This window comes from Thunnus albacares, chromosome 23 (assembly GCF_914725855.1).
Source record: "Thunnus albacares chromosome 23, fThuAlb1.1, whole genome shotgun sequence".
In the NCBI taxonomy this organism is placed as follows: domain Eukaryota; kingdom Metazoa; phylum Chordata; class Actinopteri; order Scombriformes; family Scombridae; genus Thunnus; species Thunnus albacares.
The window spans coordinates 25,570,908-25,591,343 of record NC_058128.1 but is presented as its reverse complement, the minus strand read 5'-3'; the positions used below and the strand labels follow the sequence as shown (position 1 = coordinate 25,591,343).

General features: G+C 37.9%; 2 long non-coding RNA genes across 2 annotated transcripts; both read right to left on the bottom strand.

Annotated features, from left to right (window-relative positions):
* Positions 1-5,851: 5,851 nt before the first annotated feature.
* On the bottom strand, positions 5,852-11,499 carry LOC122975579. The gene is made up of 3 exons (XR_006400711.1): positions 10,713-11,499; positions 10,452-10,566; positions 5,852-9,170 (listed from the first exon to the last, which is right to left on the bottom strand). It is a non-coding gene; the product is annotated as an uncharacterized LOC122975579 (long non-coding RNA).
* A 136-nt stretch (positions 11,500-11,635) lies between these two features.
* On the bottom strand, positions 11,636-14,972 carry LOC122975582. Its single transcript, XR_006400714.1, has 3 exons — positions 14,709-14,972; positions 14,415-14,479; positions 11,636-12,519 (listed from the first exon to the last, which is right to left on the bottom strand). It is a non-coding gene; the product is annotated as an uncharacterized LOC122975582 (long non-coding RNA).
* Positions 14,973-20,436: the final 5,464 nt, after the last annotated feature.

The window sequence follows — 20,436 nt, the reverse complement described above, 5'->3', positions numbered from 1 at the left end:
CTTGTATGCACTTTGCAGCTAAATGTAGCAGGCAGCTATTGTTTGTTTGATTTTGTGAATTGAAGGAGGAATTTAAGTTATTTGAGGTGTTACACTTAGCAGTTTATCTTTGCAATCATTTTTATTTTTGTATTAAGTATTCATATTATCCTTTGTCTCAAGGCCGCTTTGGTTTCCTACTGACTAAGTGGACTAAAGGAACATAAATCTTACTCAGGTTGACATTGAGTAGCAAATGTTTACATTTGATTCAGTGCAATCTTTTTTATTTGAGACCTGTAAAAGTGTCTACTGCAGGCAAATGGAAAGAGTAACTCAAAACATCAATCTAGAATCAAATCTATGAATGTATTGAATTGAGAACTGATTTTGAATCGCAAATCAAATCAATGTTGAATTGTGAATCGATTATGAATCGAATCATGACCCCAAGAAATCGAATCGAATCGTTAGATGTCTTGAATCGTGCACCCCCACTAGCCTCCATTGTTAGGAATGTCACAAAATAATTGAAACTTGGGAAATGTGTTCCAGTTGATACAGTTGACACTTCGGTTCCATCTGGAACATAACCAGTCAGGTAGTGTGGCAGTGAGTTTCTGATTCTTTATTCCATCATTGAGAACATTTAGACTCTCATTGTGAGCCATGGCAGATTCACAACTGCGTAAAAAGTCTACAAACTTTCTTAACTAAGCACTCTCTTGAGGCTATTTTTGGCCAAGCATGTGATTTGTCTCTGAAGGCTTTGGCAATTACAAAAGGCTCGCCCTATTGTTCACTGAGCAGGTCCCATGATGCACAATATGAATCTTCTGAATCAGTCAGAAAATGTCCTTCTAAGGCCTCTTTAGCTGCTCTTCCAACATATTTCTGAAGGAAGAATATTTTCTCTGTAGTTGGAATATTTTTCCTCTCAATTAATGTGTGAGAGGATGAGTTCCAGTGATTAAACTTGAGTGGATCCCATTAAAGATTGTAGGCTCTGGAATAGGTAGCCTATTTGCTGATAGAGCCTCAGCCAAAGTTTTCACAAGCTCTCCTGAGTCATCTTGAAGCACTTTTCCTTGAGACACATCTCTTAGTGTTGGCGTGTGCTGTTACACAGGCCTCACTTGATTGGTTGCTTGTGCAAGGCAGTAAAGGTTCTGCGGTTTCAGTTCATGCTCTGGATAGAACTCATTTTCATCATCATTTCTTGAAGCCTTGCTCTGGCAGCATTCAGCCTTTTCAGCTCCTTCAAATGCTCAAGTTCTCTCTTTAAGTGTTCTACAGACCTTTTTTGCAGCATTTTCTTCTTGCTGCTTCCTTAAAAGAGCAGCCTCTTGTTTCTCCTTTTCAATCTTACGTTCAGTCTCTTCCTCTTCTGCTTGTAGATGGTGAGTTAACGCAGCTGCTTCTTGGTCTGCAACTATCAGCTTATCCTCAGCTTCAAGTCTTTCCAGTTTCTCTTGGTGGTATTCTTGCTTAGCCATAATCTTCAATACAGTTTGTGTGGCTGCATACTCAGCTTCAGCTTCTTGTTTTTTGACTGAGGATACATTAGAGCGACTGAAATTAGCCTTAGAGCACTTAGAGGCTGGATGTAAAGCACTGGAGACTGAAGATGTGAATACAGAACAGGCATCAGGCCAAATCATATCCACCACTGTATTACATTGTTGTGCATTCTGCACAACAGTCCTGGTAATTGATGTACATTTGTCCAGTTTGCGGCACTTTTCGTGAGCTGGACTGTCAATCCTTCGATATTCATACTCATTTTCATACTCATTTTTTAGCTACCTTAGTTAAGGCTTCCAGCGATCATAAATACTGTCAAAGCGAAGTAGTACCCCCTTGTTTTCTCTTTCTGAAATTCCTTTCCCTTTTCTTTTAATGTGCGGGCTCTTTCACTTCCACAGGGCTCTTCAGACTGTACCTCTTGTTGTGCCTCACCAGGCTCATCTGTCTGTTCTGGCTCTGACACTTGTTCTGTGGCATTTACTTCATAATGATTCTCTTTGCTTGTTTGTGACATTTTGAATGATCAGAAAATTAACTGTATGCAGTTAACTTCTCTCATATAAGCAGTGTAGTTAACACCAAACACCTCACAAAGCACTTAAGAAAATCGACTAAACTAACTAGGTCACTGTGCTTCAACATCAACACTTAAAAGGAGCAAGAATTATAAAGGCTTGAAAATATTTAATTACATTAGACACTTCAGTGAACTTGCATAGAAAATATTAGACCATGAATAGAAACCTTCCTTCAAATTTAACTTTCTTAAATATAGACAAAATATTTTCTTCCTTTCCAAAATAAATCATTTACCCCCTTTTTGTAAAGAAAAAAGATCAATATAAACACAGTGCTAATAATAACTTACATCAATGCCATTTAATATCTTGTGAAACACTGTTATTGTTATCAGGCTACATAGTCCCTTGTAGTTTTCAATCCTTGTGTCACCTTTCAGAACACAACCTTTAGTGTCTGACTTATGGATGTTTCATGAAAAACTGATGAACTTGTGTCCTTAACGCTAAACAGTGGCTTATCTGATTTTCCGTCTTGACGAGCTGTCGGGAGCCTCCTTGTCGGTCACAAGCAGGTTAGAGGCAGTCCATACAGGTCCAAGTTTAACTATCACTCCCTCCAGGAAATACACGGGACCACAGTTCTTCAGTTACAGATGGCTTTATTTCTTCACCTCATCACTGTCATAAATTGCCATAAGCCACCGTCGAACTGTTCAAATAAACATTTGTACAGAATAAAGACACATTCTCATCACACACAGACTGCCAATCTGTATGCGTGATGCAACACAAACATGTAAACAAACATACCTCGCTGGCTGTACAAAACCAAGAGGGAGTGAGTCCACTTGACTGAATAAAAATCTTGAGAAACAAAATATAGTCTTTCACAAAGTATAGTTCTTGAAACCGAAACATAAATCTTCAACAGGCAATGCAATGTTGCTCTTCTTAAACTTAAGAACTTAAGCGGAGTTTTGCGTACTTCTCCTGTTTCATGTGTTTACATGCCCCGTTAAGTTCCTACAAAATGGTGTTACACAAATCAGTACCCAGAAAATAAATCATATAAAATAAAATATGTAACAAAACATCAACAATGACATAAATAATATTCATGGCAGTTAAAACATGCAATACAGAAGATGAAAGATGCATGTATTGCGAGTACACAGTGCTTTGATGAAATGCAGCTTAGTGACCACAGTCCAACTGACAATGTGACATGGGAGCAGTGGGAAAAGGAGGATGTTCTTGTTGGAGAGAAAACCTACAAAAATTGGGTTAAAAAAACTAAAAGGGGTGCTGAATGAAGTGTTCTAGAGGGGGCTGGAGGAGATTGCAAGTCACCAGTTTAACTGGCTTCACCAGGTGCAGCAATTCAGCCACGTCAAAGAGAACCTTAAAAACAATGAGATGGTCTTGCACATTGACTTCTCAGAAAATTACGAGTGTAAACTTAACACTGAGATTCAGGCCTTTCACTTTGGTTGCAATAGGCAACAGGTAACAATACGCACCAGAGTTGCCTACTCAGTCAGTAGCTCCCAGTGCTATGCCACAATTTCAAAGTCCTTACGACATGATGAATGTACAGTTTGGGCACACATAAAGCTAGTTATAGATGATTTCCAGAAAAGAAATGAGCATGCAATCGACACCCTGTATGTCCTGAGTGATGGGCCAGCAACTCAGTATCACAATCGAGCAAGCTTTCTCATGAGCAGTATTCCCTATACATGGGGATTTAAGCGGGTCACGTGGAACTTTTTGGAGTGTTCTCATGGAAAGGGTGCACCTGATGGTGTTGGAGGAGTGTTGAAGCGTAAGGCAGACATGCATGTCCTTGGAGGCAATGACTTTCAAACCCCAAGAGATCTGTATGACTGTTAACAGAAAAGCTCTGAAAACATCACAATTGAGTGGATCAAAGAAGAAGAGATCTCTGCCATGGATGAAATGCTCCCTCCTGTGTTGCGTCCAGTGACTTGAATCAGTGGTACACACCAAGTTCTGTCCTTTGCCCCAGGGAAAATATGTTACAGTGCTCTAAGCTGTTTCTGCAGGTACCCAGAGATCTGTACTTGCCACAAGCTGAAACAACTTGAGTTTGACTGTGTCTCTCCTGCTGAGGTGCCATGTGCTCAGGCAAGCCTTTGTAGCTCTCTCACTGGAGAACCCCAAGCCCAGTCAGAATATGCCACATCACGTGAACCTGACCTCAAGACAAGTTCAGATGAACAGGAAAAATACATGGAGGGACAGTTTGTTATTGTTACATATGATGACAAACCATATGTGGGACAGATCATGGGGATATATGGTGAGGAAAAGCTGCAGGTGAACTGTATGCAACAACTTTATACTTTTGTCTGGTCAAAAAACCAGAATGCATTTTTTATCATCACAATCAAATTGTCTGTGGAATATCAGAACCCAAGGCCTGCAGTCAGTTTGCAATGCTCCTGAAATACAAACACAAACACAAAAAGCTTGAGCTGACATCGCAAGAAAGATTTCATTAACTTGTGATATTTAGTTGTTGTTTAACTGTTTTACTTGAATTAACTTGTGCCCTGTATTAAATGAATGTTTTAAATGAATGTTTATGAAAGCAGAATAACCTCACTGTTGAGCAACCTTGTTGATATGACTGATTTACTTACCAGCAGTTACTGTTACTCTGATCTACTTATCAGTAATCAATACTTACCTGACATATGAGTGATCAATACCTACCAATAGTTAATATTCAGGAGACTTAACTGTAAACACTACTTACCACACAATGCTATACAAGTGATACTGTTCTTTATTAGTGTGTTCCTCTCTAGAAATATGGTTCCACACTAGTCCTGTGTCCAATATCCAAGTGCTCTACAATGTTTAGTGGTACAATGTTCCACACTTAGGTGTGACTTTTCTTAAAGTGTTTTTGTTTGAATGATAAATGCATATAATACACGTTTTTGCACTGACAAATTGTGGTGTGGTGTGGTGTGGTTCATCCTTTGGTGTGACACTGTATCATTTGGTGTGACATTCAAAATTGTGACAATAAAAAGGCTTTTTTAGTGATTAATCCTAAAAATCTCCATGGAAGACATGAAAAACAGTATCAGCAAGAGTTACAAGCAGGGTTTATAAGAATTAATCTAAAATATACTGAAAGACTGAGGACAGATATCTTACTCTGCGCAATGATTAAGAAAAATAATACAAAATGTAATGAATTTGCACAAGGAAATGCTGGCTCTCAAGATAGTTAAGATAAAAAAAAATATAAAGTGAGTTACTTAAGAAAGAGCATACACAATTTTCATTTTATATACAATAACTTTCACGTCACACCATATGACAATTTTAGGCACTAATACAAATTGGTGAATAAATCCAGATCCAATACAAAATCTAAAAGACAACTCCTATTTTTAGAAATCTAAGAGTCAGTGCAAAACAACTCAATAATTTTAATGCCTAATATTTGAAGTTAAAAAAAAAAAACTTTTCAGCCTTATATGTAATATAAATATTCACACTGCACTTGGCCTAGGATAGCCCTGGGCTAAGAATATGCAGTGTGAAAAGCCCTGTAGAGTGGCTACAAATTCATACTGTTGAACCTGTGCCAGTGCCAGTATATGGCTACTGTAAGGAATTATAGATTTAATTACAAGATTTATAGCATAGACTGCTGCAGGTTATTCTTTAGCCAGACTATTTGTGTAGTTGTCCCTAATGTATGAAGGAGTTTTCTACTTCATTGAACTGACCATTAATATGTTAATGTTTGGTGCTAGCATCACCGGCGTGGTGACGTGGCTGCTTTCAGCTGATCTTTTGCTAGTCCACAGTGGTCTGCGGCACTGGGTCATTAACATGACATAATCTATCTTCTGTGGAAAGTCTTAACAACCACAGCTAAAACTGCAGTTCAGTGTTGTGTTACTACTCACCTAAAGTCAAACACGAGAAAGAAACCATAGATGGGACTGTTTAACTGTTTCCACTATGCCATATTTCAGTATCCTAATATAATATCTAACCCTCCTGATTTAGAAAAGCTTGCACATTTTGTCATCTGAGTATCATCATAACCTCTAAGTATTGAATTATCATGTATCAAATCAAATTACGTTTATAGGTCACTTCACTGAATACACAATTATAAAGGCAGGTGAAAGTTTTGGGTAACTCCATATCTGTATAGGACACGGACATTACTCAATACACTCTAGTCTAAAAATGTAATAGGCCAGATTTAATACAGGGTTAGACTGTTGAAGCAGTGCAGTGTATGAGGTTAACATAAGCTCCACTATTTTTCTGTTGCACTGCCCTCCTCCCTGCAGACAGAGATGTTTCACCTGAACATCACAGTGAAGGACCATTTGGTGTCACAGCTTTGGATCAGCAGTCTGCCACAGTGTTTCCAGAAGTGCTCACTGGGTCACAGCACAAGCTGGATGTTAGATACACAGCGGATTCTGTACCCACTGGATCAATGGACAACCACCAGACTCAGGACTTTTTGTCTCTCTCAGTCACACTGACACTATATTGAATCTTGTATATTATTTTATCTCATACAGTTTTTTATATTTTTATATGATCTATAATTACCTTGTTTTATTTTTCTTATCGTATTTTGCTTGTAGTCCCTGTAATTGCTGCTGTGGCACCTGAATTTCCCCTTGGGGATCAATAAAGTGTAATCTTATCTTAACCAGTAAAGATGAACAGACTTTACATGACTGTACAACAACAGTACACATTTGTTGTGCTTTATGTTATTTGCTTCTACTTTGGCAGATCTGCTGAAATTAGAAAGATATTAGAAGATTAGAAAGATATGACAGCTCATTTGGCTGCCAATTTACAGCCACAGGTTTTTTGTTAACTGCTATTACTGTAATTTAGTTATGATTATGTAGAGTTAGTCATTTCTTCTGTTGTTTTTGTAAAAATCTAACTGTTAATTTGTTGAGGCAGCAAAATTATTTGTATTTGAATAAAAGTGGAAATAGGTATACGTAACAGTATAAGCAGTGATATTGTGGCAGTTGTTGAAATAAGAGACGACCAGCTTCTCTTTTCTGACTACACTTCTGTGTGCAATTTCTACACAAAAACATAACATGGCGGTGATACAACTTCCGCTTAAAAACGAGCTGGCCCTGTTGTTGTGATGGCTGCCCACAGATGCCTTGAAGTGTGCGAGTACACATCACACAACCTTCCATGCACCCACTACCAACAGGAACAGGTGAATTATGTCCATATAGTGTCCAATACAATATTATAACACTCTTTAAAACAATCTTATAAAACTTGTAAAAAAGAGGTGGTGGTGTGCTCGAAGACTGTTTTGATCATATAAAACTCAAAAAAAACTCTTATAAAACTGCTGAACAAGCGGCAGAAGATTGAGCCAAAAATGAAGGAAAAAAAGCACGGCATGAATAAAATGTAAGCTTACCTAAATCTTTAAAAAAAAGGATGCTAAATTTACAGGCAGTGGAAACTAAACCAGATGTTAAAAGAAACAAAAATAATAATCAAGAGAATGATTTATCATTTGATCTTAATCATTGCCAGAAAGAACCCAAACAGAAAAGAAGTCCAAATGTTTCTCTCAGGAATATATCTCGCAATATTATAGTATAGTATATTGATCTGAGACAAAAATAGATTGTGGAAATATCACCGACAAGCATAAACTAATACACAAATACTACAGGAGAGGCCAATTAATTAATCAATTTGCTGACTGATTAACTTAGAACCGGAGAGTAGTTTGTCAAAGAAAAGGTCCATTCTGGCCTGTTGGACTCTGCAAGGCTGAATTACCGTGGCTTAGCTGGATCTTGGACATACCCTGGTTCTGCTTGCAATAATCTGGACAATACATCCACAGTTTCACAATAGACAAACACCATAGTCACGTCGCTCAACTTTCAATATCAAAGTCTCACAAGCAAGCTGTGAGGATTTTTCTGAGCTTTTTTTCTTTAGAATTATAAATGCAAGAGGATCAGGTGGGGGAGCACTTTAGTGTATTCAACTGACTAGCCATCACTCATCACTGTGATCAATTTAAAAAACAGTGAATGATGGGGCTTAATAATTCTACAATAATGCCGTGAATTTATGTTACAGGAAGACTCCAGCTCCAACATTTTTATATCAACGTGCTCAGGAGAGTTTAACTGAGCTAAAACAACATTCAAGGCAATAAAAAAGTCCACCATATTCCACATTGCAGCAATGAGGTGCATCAGCAACCAATTCACAGACATGACTGAATTTCCATCATAAAAAAAAGTCAATCTTTAACTATGTGTAGTTAACCTTGTGCCATGGAGTGTCAAAGAGTTGGCAGGTTTTTCTTTCAATCAGATTCTATAACAAGTGATTATACTTATTAACAAAGCTTGCGCTATGGAGAAGGAACCGATAGGAGAATTTACCTGGTGCAGGCTTTGCTTGAAATAATAACCTGCAGACACTTGGCACTTCCGTGTCTGCTCCTGGTATTAGTTTTGTACTGGTGACCTCTTGTTAAACTTATGCACAGAACAGGATAAATGAGTTTGGATTATGCCTCATCAGTCCTAAATGTATTGTTACAACTATCATTAGCACATCATCATTAGCGAATCATTAGCACTCTACATAAGCAACACATTAACAGTGCTTTGCAAACAATATTTTTTTTAGTATCCTCAGTAACACCCAAAGGAAACTATAACAAGCACCTGGAATGTTAAGAACCACAATCAATTTCAAAAACAGAAACACCTCTTCTATGTGTCAAAGCCAATGGTCTTGCTGACACATTGCTAAAAACTATACCAAATCATTTGTTCTGTCCCTGCAATTTAATGGCCAACATTGTAATAGTAACTGTACATGTAGCCAAGTTCATGTTAATGTACTGAGTGAAAATGAACATGTAGCACTGCTGCATAAAGAGGACAAATAACAGTCCTTGCAACTGTCCCTTGAGTAGCTAGATAAACCCAAATCCAGTGTTGGCTGCACAAATAGCTGCTTCAAGAGCTTGTTTGAAGTCCTTGTAGGCTGTATGATGTCCAGGAATTTGTAGGAACTTGAGGAGGTCTTTCAAGTTCTCCGAACTGGCTATGGAAAATTTAAAAAGAGACAACATTTTAACATATTAAAAGAAAGCGTGTTTTTTACTAAAATCCAATTTGGTCTGTACTTTGTACAAATCTCAATTATTTTAATCACACTACAGCCAACCAACAACATGGGAAAAGTACTACACACACACAAAACATAGCTTACATCAGTTCCAGAAAAGCCAATTCAATTTAAAAAGAGACCTTTGCCATTAACTACCACATTTTAGGGCCACAATCGATGAATAAAAGTATTGACGCTGACAGTTATGATAATGCACCTAACCCATGACCTCTGCCAACGAGGTTATGGTGCAATTTGCTTGTCTCTGTTTGTCAGCAGGATTGTGCAAAAACTACTAGGCTAATTTTCATGAAAGTGGGTGGAAGGGTGTAGCATGGGTCAAGGGAGAACCCATTACATTTAGGAGCAGATCCGGATCAGGAATCACCAAAGTTACACCGTTTATCACAGCCAGAAACTATAAAATAGTTAGTTGGATTTTCAAATTTCCAATGGCCCTTGCAATGAACAGTGTCAGGAAAAATGACCAAATCTAGGCTTTGTGGTTGCGGTTGGAAATTTGCATATTATAGAGTGGACTATTGGACTCTGAGTGCCTTTCAGTTGTGAACAGTTTTGAGAAAAGTTTTATAAATTCTTCAGAATAGTTCATATGTCTTTTTTTGTGCTTTGAGCACAATAAAGAAAACTGCTAATCATTGAGTACCATTGCCAAACAATGGTAAATAGACTACACTTATATAGCACCTTTCTAGTCTTCTGACCACTTAAAGTGCTTTTACACTACAAGCCACATTCACTTATTCACACACATTCATATGCAGATGGCAGGGGCAGCCATACAAGGTGCCAGCCTGCACATCAGTAGAATCTAATCACTCACATACACATTCACAGGGAGCAAATTGGGGTTCAGTATCTTGCCCAAGGACGCTTCAACATGCGGACTGGAGCAGCCAGGAATCAAACCACCAATCTTTCGATTGGTGAACGACCCGCTATTCCTCCAGAGCCACAGCCGCCTCAATACAGTGGCAAACACTGTATTGAGCTGATGGAAAACATATTTATGACAGATTGATTTAACCTCTGCAAATCACACCAAAACTATTTGGATGGATAGATGGCAATCTGTGTTAAAACATGGCATGGCATAAAACATGTCACTTTACATTTTTAAATAGGAACATTCAGGGTCATGTGAACCAGTATGGAAGCAGGCCTACTTCTTACATGACATGTTATGAAACTCACCATTTTCCACATACTGCCGGAAAAATGCGAGAGCGGAGCACTGCTTTTCCATGTTGCACTCCTGCTCACGGTCAGAGGAATCATTTGAAAGCAAAATGATTCTTTCAAGAATCATCTGCATAAATACAAAGATAGACACAAAAATATCAGAATGGATGGCATGTAAACTCTGAAATAACTCACTGACTATATCTTAGGTGATACTACCAAACATTGTAAAGAATAGGATAGGATTAATAATGTAGCTTGTGGACATTGTACCTCGAGTATGCCCACCAAGCTCGCGGAACGGGGGAAAAAAATGGAAACAGTCTCTGGTCTGTCCTTGAGGAGTTGCATAACTCCCCTGTCTTTAAGGCCTTTTTTCAGCTGCTTGATCTGACGAATCCTTCGAGTGATTACCTGAAAATGATGATCCATATCCAACTATCGGTAAAACATAGTTTAACATGTAGAAATTAAATCAAACATATAGTCTTATAATTTTTTGTCGGATTAGCAATAAAACCATTTACTTTGGAAAAACTATTAAATGATCTGCACAAGCTTGTCACTGCAAATGTAAATTTTTCCACAATAACAACTGGAGTTCTAGTTGCTGCACAGCAATGGGATAGGGATGGGCAAATTGAGATGTTGTGGAAGAAGAAGATGAATTAGAAAAATTAGGAAATGAAAACAAGAGGAAGGAGATTTCTCTATAGCCAATACTAGAATAGGCAAAGGAAATGTGTGTTCAAAATGTCTTCAGAGTTGGATTCTTTGGAGCTTCAGTATAGTATATGCAATAGGATATAACAGCAATAGCAAGAGGAGAATGAGGAGAAGAAGAATATAGCCCTACGCAAAAAGAGACTTTTTCAAGACCTTTTGTCAAAACAGGCACAAAACAAATGGACTATGTAGTATTTATTACTGTACATTATAGATGTAATATAGTCATTAAGTTTCGTACCCAGTTTAAGGCCCCAATCAAATGGAGCACTTTTTGCAAGTTGCAAAACGGGACAACGGCACCACACAGCCTTTTTTGTTGAAGCCTACAATGTAAAACAAGAGCAGCTTGCAGCGTCTTTTTTTTTTTTTACTGTTGCTAGGCAAATCACCCATCCTTAGCCTAATTGTTATTTTGCTGTTAAGTAAACTCACCGATCTGTACATTTAATTTTTTAAATAGTTAACTAGTTAGTAGCTAGTTACCTTACCTAGTGAATAAACATCTGCATTAAAAAATGGACAGGTGGAGGGCACTTGCTCTGGCTCTGATGAGGGTTAGAGGCTGTTCCCAAATAGTATGTTGGACACAGGGAAATGGTGATCTGTGTGGGTACATGACACCCTCTTAAAGAGGAGAAATCAGCTGCATTTAATTTTTTGGAATGAATAACTTTGAAACATTATAGGTCATTTGTATTTGAAGAGGCCACTTACTGACCCCTGTAATAAAGTAGTAACCTCCGCCCCCTTTCACTTCACTTTACCACTGGCATTAACACAGGTTTTTTTGTGTATTAGATGCACTGATTTGGCCCTTTTTTAAGAATCTCAGAACTAATAACATGATGTAGTACTGCATTGTGGTAGAGCAGGACCACAGGCTCAAGTTACTTAAGGATCTTAGGAAGTAACAATCCCACATGTCCGTTGTCAGTGACTTTGTGGCAACAGGGTGAACAATTACTCCTCACTGAGATAAATTAAAGATATTGCCCATTCCTTGCTTAGAATTCCTATGAGACATTTTCTAAATTTCTCCTGAGTCGAGACTTCTTGTGTTGAGTTTTTAGGTTCAGGGTTATCATAGAGAACTCTCAGAATGTTTTTGAATACGCCCTCCAAAATATACAGCAAAGTATTACATAGTATGAGATAGTACAAGTAATAGCCTTTCAAACACAGAAAATGGACTGGCCTGGTTGATGTTATTTTTCTTGTAGAAAACCACAACCACACGCTCTTTCTCCTCAGGGCTTGCATGTCCATTACAGCTTTCATGCTCTTGAATGTTTCAGTAAATGTCTTCTGTAGATCCCAGCTGCCCTTTCTGGATCCTTTGCAGCTTTCCATTCTAAAAATGATATTTGAAAGGAAAAAACAGACAAATATGAAAGACCAGTTACTGGATCATGATCTAAAAGGTGTCACATGCCATAAATGATCCTTAGTTTTCTAGGGTAACCACATATATATTATAAGGTTACTGTTAGTTCTTACATTTTTAGAGTTGGCTTTAGCCCCTTCTGCTACAGAACATACATTTTACTTTTATTGTAAATCTAATTATTATTATATGGGGGGTTGGGAGGTGCCAAGTTATCTATATTGTGTTATGTTATATGAAAATTCATGATTATGTCCTAGATGTCAAGTCCTAATCAAATGCTGCTAAAGTCTTAAGTTGCTTCTCAGAGGAACGTCAATTTGAGACACTATGCATATCTACAACACCTCAGATTGTAGCTGTGTATGTTAAATACACGTGAATACCAAAAAGTCCTGAATTAATCAGTTATTAATCAATGTGATTCTTCCAATATTATGAAATGCTGTTTGTGTAATTTCTCTGTATTGTTTTATGTATTTGTAATATATATGGTGCAACTTGCAGAAAACTGTTGTCATGAAAAGATAATTCATAATTCTTTTAGAACCACAGAGATGTTAAGAGTGACATGCTTGGTGCACTGTCTCGCTAAGTACTGTTTTGGGAAAATCTTTTAGAAATTAAAGAATTTTCAAAGAATTGCTCTTAGACAATGCTGTTAACCTGTAAGATCAGTCACTGTCAAGAAACATGGCCCATGTTTACACCAGTGTTTCCCCTATATTCATTCAGCAGCGGTGCACCGCCACTGCAAAATTATGAGCACTGCTGCTAAAATTTGAGACGATCATTAATATCAACAGGCTACTAATGATTTTCACTCGTACACTGTGTGAGCACAACAACACCATGTGGATTTTTTTTAGTCATCCTCCCTCTCTTCGTTCTTCAAAGGACATCTATGTGAAAGGTAGAAGAGTCGTGTAACTCTGTTAAGGAATAAGGCAGTGCGTGTGTGTATGTGTGTGTAAATGTGCATCTGTAGTTGCGCAAGCACAGAGAGCGAGTGGCTGAAACATGACGTAAACACGTGCGGAGCAGAGGAAAAGTTTAGCAGTAAGTTGTCAATCTGGCAGTAAATGTACAATACAGACTACAGTTTGTCAGTTTAAAAAGTGCTGCGGCTCCTCAAGACAAAGAAAATACTCATCTATTGAAGGGGGTTAGCCCCGAAGTTAGAAACAACACACGCTCTTTAACAGAGAATGGAGAAATGTCTGGCTGATGAGTCTGTCTTGAGTTTTCCATGCCTGTTTCACTCACCTGTGTTCAGCTGTAATCAGACCTTATGTATTTGTAGTCCAGTTTTCAGTTCAGTCTTTGTTGAGTTGTCTGCGGTTATGGTTAATGGTCCCTGTTCCTGTGTCTCAGTGTTTCATGTTTATCATTAAATATTCTGCATCTGATCCTGCCTGCCTGCCTGCCATGTCCTGCATTTGGGTCCACCTGTTCCACTCACTACTTGACACTGACTTCACAACACTTATGATCCTGTGAATTCAAATTAGCCTGACATGGTTTGAAAGATACTGTGTGCAGCTAACTAGGAGACTGGGGTACACCACCCCATTAATCTGTATTAATCATGGAGTGGATAAGTAGCTCTAAAGTGTAGTATAGCAAAGCTAATGCTAACCATTTCATGTAAGTGAATGAAAGATGCTAAAACAATTAGAGCCATACTCCGGGAGGTATAGTTAAATAAAAACACAGATTTTGGTGGTCTAACCTAGTTTGTTAGTTAGTGGATTATCAAGCTTTCTAACAAAGTAGGGTCCATTTGATAGATTTGGTAGTTAATAGCAAAACGTTTAAGCTATGCTAACTGTTTCATTTATGTGAATGGAGAATGCCAAAACCATTAGTGCCATGCTCCGGGAGTTTGGGACAGTGGTGGACCACCTGCACGGAGAAATCCCCAGCACTGCAAAAATTATTAACAGAAAGAGGTAGGAAGGTTATGAGCAGTGAATTATATTTGCTATTTAACTAAAGATTTCCTGATGGACTTTCCTGGTGGCTTTATTCCAACAACAACATGTTGAGTAATAAATCAATGCTTAAAACTTCAACAATGCTGAAAGACACAAAACCAAAACTTTAATCAAATCTCTGAACATGTTGGATACTTAAAAGTGGCTTATTAAACTTACCTGGGAATACTATTTTGCGCTCCCCCATTCCAGCAGCTGTGAGCTCCTCTTTATAAGATGATGAGGGCACTTGGCAGTCCTTTCTGCTACTCATACAGAAAAACTTGTGTGTGTATGTGGAGGTGCATGATGCTTTGGTTAACCACTGAGGTGCTGTCCTCTTTTTGGCTGCAGGTCGGCCATCTCTGTATGGTGTAAAGACTATGGACACCTCTTCTAGGTTATGATGCACAACAAAGACACACAGTTAATGTATATTTGGTTATATAGTTAGTTATCATTTGATCACAATAATGTTTTTTGTGTTTAGACACCATCTTATTCAAATTTCAACTAATCAGTCCCCCTTTATTAGTGTTCTGACAATAGTCAATGAAGTACTGTACCAGTACTGAGGTACTGTACCTACAGTGAACAGATGCCCTGTTTTGTCTGGGATTGTCCCGGTTTCGAGCTGGGTGTCCCGAGTCCCAAACAAATATCTGTAAAACTCTAAAATGTCCCGGCTTTCAACATTCACTACCAAATTGTCCCAGTTTTCACCACAATTAAAATAATAATTATAATACTATAATACGAATAATTATTATATTTATTTTCAGCACTTACATAGACATTTATCATGTGCTGTCCCACTCAGTATTACCTAACTCAATATAAAAACATAAACAATGCACCACACGTCTGAATTCAACACTGATTTGTCTGTATTTATGTCAATCAATGTATCGTTGTCAAGGCTGTTGCTATGACGCTTGCGGCTCTTTCTGACAGAACCTGTCAAGTATGCTAAGGGTTAGCTGTCATGCTGAAGAGAGAGTCTTTTGTAAAGCTCCAGGAGGCTTAGAACAATTAATCAAACTAACTGGTGCTGTTAACAACCTAAAATTTCAACACAAATGTGGACGCCAGAGCACGGTGTGATTCCTCTTCCAGTTTGGGCACAGTCAGCTCCCCCTGCTGTCCATAAGGTGCCTCTGTGCCTCAGCTATTTCAGACCCTCCCACCAGCCTTTTGGCCATGCCTCCTCATTTACATACAGCTTGAAAAGTGTCAAATGGAAAATGCCAAATGGAAAATGGAAAAGATGAAATTTAAAATGGAGAGTGGAGATGATAAAATTTAAAATGTCAAATGGTTAAGTGCAAATGTAAATAAATAAATAAATAAAATATTTTTTTTCTATTTAAGCTTTTAAAGTATTTCCAATTAAGCTTTTCAATTTCCCATTTTAAGTTTCATATTTGATGTTTTCCTTCTCTTATTTCCATTGCTGTTTTCAACTTCATCTTTACAATTTAAGCTTTCAGTTTGAGCATTTCAATTTAAGCTTTTTGTAGCCAGGTATAGTCGTGTTGTTGTTGAACTCCTTTTTTGGTCACGTACAGTAATTTGGCTCACGTGGTGTTGGTAGCGGTTGCAATCAGCATATCACCTGTTCACCTGTTATTTTTTGTGAATAGATAGAGAGGGGGTAAAAGAGGGGAGGCCTTACTTTTGCTGACCGCTGTTCATAGTTGATCTTTAACATATGCCTTCTGGATGCTTTCATCACACTAATAAAACTACAAACGCAGTCTTGTGAATCTGTGACTCTGTGACAACCAGCACGTTGGGCAGGTTAGTCTCCCCTACTTAACCTCTTGGTGACCAAGTTTTTGCTTTAGATATTTGCCTATACTTTTGCATTTTAAATTTCACTTTTTCCATTGTCACTTCACATTTTCAAATGATCATTTCACATTTTAAATCTGCTTTATCAACTTCCTTTCTCTTTTTAAGTTTAATTATGGCCGGATTATTCCTAGTAGTGTAGTAAGAGAATAATCTTTTTAATTTGATCTCTTTTAATTTTCTATTTGGATTTTTCATTTCAGACCTGGCCTGATTAGGAAAGACAGCATACATCCCACTTTGGATGGAGCTACTCTCATATCTAGAAATATGGACCAAAAGCATGACAACCCAGAGTTGAGACCAGGAGCCAGAGCTGCAGTCCTACATGCTTCTCTTCACTTCCATTAGAGCAGTTACCCACCCAAAACCCCATGGAAACTGTGTCTGCCCCCCAACAACTAAATCAATTAAATCTAAAGTAAACAGAAGAGTAGCTATACATAAAAATCTAATGAAAATTAACACCACCACTGCAATAGTACAATAAAATATGAAAATTAAATGTGGACTCTTAAACATTAGATGTCAGTCATCTAAAGTTGTATTAATAAACAATCTAATATCAGATTATCATATTTTATTTTGTCTTACTGAAATCTGGCTGTGTCATGAAAAATATGTTAGCCTAAATGAAACCACTCCCCCCAGTCATATTAATACTAACAGGAGGAGGAGGTGTAGTTGCATCCATTTTCAACTCAAGCCTATCAATCAATCCCAGCCCTAAACCTAATTATAACCCATTTTATAGCCTTGTTCTTAGTCTTTCACACCCAATCTGGAAAACTTTACAGCCAATTCTATTTGTTGTAATGTACTGTCCTCCTGGCCGGAGTTTTTGTGAAGTTTAGTCGTTAGAATAGATAGTTATTATAGCAAGTAACTTTAATATTCATGTGGACGTTGATAATGATAGCCTTAGCACTGCGTTTATTTCATTATTAGACTCAATTGGCTTCTTTCTGAGCGTAAATAAACCTACTCATTGTTTGAACCACACCCTCGACATATGGCATTGAAATTGAACATTTAATAGTCTTTCCAAGAAATTCTGCTTCATCAGAATATTACTTATAATAACTTTTGAATTCCTATTACTGGACTACATTAGATAAAAAAATATCTTCACCAGATGTCTATCTGATAGTGCTGTAGCTCAATTTAAGGAAGTGATTCCATCAGCATTGAATTCAATGCTGATGGAATCGCATATTTATCGCAGAGGACTCTTATGCAAACTTTAACTCTCCCAAATTGATCATCTTTTTGATAGTGCCGCAGGCTCACTGCAAATGACACTTGATTCCATCACCCCTTTAAAAATGAAGATAATAAAAAAAGAAGTTAGTTCGATTGTATGATTCCCAAACCCACATGTTAAAGCAAACATTGTGAAAACTTGAAAGGATATGGCATTTCACCAAACTGGAAGAATCTCGCTTAGTCTTAAAACATATAGGAAGGCCCTCTGTAATGCCAGAGCCGACTCATCATTAATAGAGGAGAATAAAAACAGCTCTAGGTTCCTTTTCAGCACATCGGCCAGGATGACAACCTACGTTGGCCAGGATGAAAACATACTGACAAAGAACCATAACTCTACTGATCCATATATTCCTATATCTCTCAGAATTAACAACTTCATTAGCTTCTTTAGTGGTAAAATTCTAAGTATTACAGACAAAATTCATCAACCTGTCTCTTAGACCATCAACCTGTCTCTTAGACCCCATCCCAACTAGGCTGCTTAAGGAAGTATTACCCTTAGTTAGAGTTTCTTTACTAGATAGAATCATTCTGTCTTTAATAAAAGGCTATGTACCACAGTCCTTTAATGTAGCTGTAATTAAACCTCTTCTTAAAAAGCCTATTCTTGATTCAGGTGTTTTAGCCAACTATAGACCTATATCTAACCTTCCCTTCCTCTCTGAGATCCTTAAGAAAGCAGTCACCAATCAGTTGTGTGACTTTCTACATAACAATATTATATTGGAGGATTTTCAGTCAGGATTTAAAGTGCATCATCATGATGTTTTAATATCAAAACTGTCTAAATTTAACTTCTCATCTATAGCACTGACATGGACGTCTTCCTATTTATCTAATAGGATACAATGTGTTGAAGTTTGTGACACACTATCCAGTAACATTAAGAGCACAATGGGTGTTTCACCAGGGTCAGTGTTAGGTTCCCAATTACTTAGCCTATATATTAATTATCTCCCTCAACAGTGTCATTATGTAGAACTGCAAATATATGCAGATGACATTGTTGTGTACACACATGCAAAAATAGAACAGAATAACAACAATCATAACAATAACAATAAAAGCAGCAACAGCAGCAGCAACAGCCAGGGAAGGATGCCAACAGGACTGTGAAGGACCGTGAAGGCTCGGCCTGCAACCCAGGGTTTCCTGCGAGATAAGAAAGCACAAAAAACTCTGGGGAAGAAGCAAGTTTGAACTTCAAGAAACATGTTAAACAGTTAAAACCATAAAGTACAACTTAGCAAATCTTAGACATATTAGAAACTGTCTCTCTTTGGATGCAGCCAAGATATTTATGCATGCCATGATTCTTTCCCATATGTCTTATTGCATCACATGTTGGGGGCAGGCTGGAGAAACAGCTATAAGACCTCTTGAGTCCTTATACAAACAAACTCTAAAAACTCTGGACAAAAAACCAATGCATTTCCATCACTGTAGGGTACTTGAGAATTTTAGATTATTCTCAAATTTAAAAAAAAGAATTTAGAAAATTAGCTATAAGCTAACTCTGGTACAATACATCAAATGGTAACATTTATGTTTAACACTATACATGGACCCAATAATTAAATAAATAAATTTAGGTTCATTGTGTGGGATGTAACTCCTGTCTCTGGTCAGTGATGGTATCTGTCATCAGATGTAGGTGTCCTTGATCTTTCTCCAGTCATCCACTGACTGGATGATGACCTTTGACCTCTTCCCAGTAGATGCTGTGAATGGTTTTGGTCTGGTGTTCACAGACAGCTGATGTTTTCTGTTTCTGGTGTTTATTCAGTTTTGTCCAGGCTCCTTGCTGTTTCACAGATGTAGTGTTATACACCACCAGTCTTCCTCTCTGTTTGTCTATAGGGTGTACCAGCAGAGATTTTAAGGTGTTGAATGGTTTATGGTGATGATGACTTCTGTGGTGGAAGTTGACCGAATAAAGGAGACCAACAAAGAACAATTGTTGTATTGTATATTTATTAAGCTTTTGCGCAAAAGGACCGACACCTACAAAGTGACAGTCAGCGACCACGGAGGAATCGATGCAGAGTGCATCATCATCAGAGTTTTTATATGCATAAGAACAAAGAGTCAATAGTTACATTCAATGAGGGGAAACACATCAATGATTAAATTAAGGCAGTTCCCTAATGAAGGTACACTCTTGTCTCAGATTAACATGAAAGGGTTAATGTGCAAGCTGGGCCATGTCTCAGATTAACATGAAAAGGTTAATGTGCAAGCTGGGCTATATTTCAACCTTTCAACATCAGCGATATCAAGTCGTTAAGATACCACATCATCAGTCCCATAAGGGAAAACATCCCTTAACAAGTTAAGACATAGGCATCTCTGAGCAATAGCAAAAAATCCAAAAAAGTCAGTGATATCAAAAGTTAGTCTATGTTTTCATACGCGGATTCTTCCATAACATTAGACAATTCACGTCACCATGTATGGATAGCAACATCAACACGGTTACACCTGCTTTCTTCTACCACCTGTATAGCAATTAGTATGGTTAGGGTAAGAAGGAAACAAGTTGTACCGCACAGGCCACAAAAACTTGGGTATCTGAATGGATGCCATGGATGTCCTTGTGATGGTGCCATCTTTGACGCGCGAGTTAACCTCCTACCACACTTATCTATGCGTGACGCGTTCGTTGGTAGCTTGGCACGCTACTTTCCACCTGTTCCAACAGTTGGTTGGAAGTCGTCGTGGGGTTCTGAGACGCACTTGCAGTGGCTGCCGTGGATCCAAGGGACTTTACCAGCAACCTTTACAG